This window comes from Raphanus sativus, chromosome 2, assembly GCF_000801105.2.
Source record: "Raphanus sativus cultivar WK10039 chromosome 2, ASM80110v3, whole genome shotgun sequence".
Taxonomy (NCBI): domain Eukaryota; kingdom Viridiplantae; phylum Streptophyta; class Magnoliopsida; order Brassicales; family Brassicaceae; genus Raphanus; species Raphanus sativus.
In genome coordinates this window covers 22,516,637-22,518,058 of record NC_079512.1, presented here as the reverse complement: position 1 = coordinate 22,518,058, position 1,422 = coordinate 22,516,637, and positions in this window count along the sequence as shown.

Here is a 1,422-nt window from a genome sequence, read left to right as displayed (position 1 = left end):
ACTTTTGATATTTGTTTTTTTTTTTAGTTGGAGTTTTATTTCTATGTTTTTTTCTTTAAGTTGAAAGAATAGGAGCAAATTGGTTTCCTACATGGAGTTTAGAATTATGAATTTGTTATTTCACGTGTATGTTTTATTATTTTTTAATTTATAAGAAAATATACTTTGATATTAAGTTAAGAGAGTTGCATATGTAATCATGTTATGAACATGTGTTTAATGGTTTAGTTTCTAAAATGGTTAAAGTATATATATTTTAATTAATAATTAGATTTATCATTATATAACTAAACATAAATTAACTTTAATAATAAAACTATCATTATCTATTTTTATTTTATTAAAAGTAAACTTACGAAATATTAAGATAATTCAATGTGTATATTGATCAAGTAAACCAATGAAATATTGTCATTATCTTCTTTTAAAAAAAAACTCTTCTAAATTATCATTGAACTTTAGTTTTTATTTACTTTTTATTTATTTTGCTCTTACTTGGATTTTGTGTGTTTTAGTGTTTTTGGTAATTTATATTTGTTTCTGGTTCAAAAAATATAAAGAGAGATCAAAAGTTCACATTCTTACTTTATTTTATTGTGTGAAATATTTGATACGTGATTATGCTCTTATGGTTTCGTAGTTTTATAGCTTTCCTTTTTGTTAAAGAGACATAGACTAAAAAAATAAAAATAAATGATTAAGAATATAAAGAATAAATTATCATAATGTTTAAATCATAATACATATATTAATAACTATTAATAAAATGATTATGCCCGCATATGCGGGCAAAACACTTAGTACTTAATGAATTGGATGTCAATGCATCGATCAAGACCTTAGGATTTTTATAAATCTCAAACAAATAATACTAATAAACTAAGTTTTATCTATATGTTATCCGTTAGGTTAATTTCATCTATTATAAGTATAACATGCATTGTATCTTTGGTACTTGTATAAATAACTAAATAAGTAGAAGTAAGAATAAAATATAATTTTTAAAATATATCCTCAAACAATTATGTATTATATCAAATATTCTGCATCTTATTTTTATAGAATATATGGTTAATGTTTTAATATGTATTTAAATATCTAATTTATAGTTTGTTATAATGAAATAATATTATTTTATTGTAGTTGCATGATTTTCATCTTATCAGAAATACATTTATAGCTAGAAAACAAACGGAATCACCTATATATATGCCTTGAAGATTTTTTAAATTATCTGAATTATAGATACATTTTGATTAGAATCATAACTTTATTTATTAATATATTATATTTAATATAAAAATAAACAAATATCAATATATTAAGAATGTTTGAGGAATATCTAAATTAATTATATTTCAGAGTGTCTTGAATTAATCTATATTATCGATTAATTTTGTGCACAAATAATTTTGTTATATA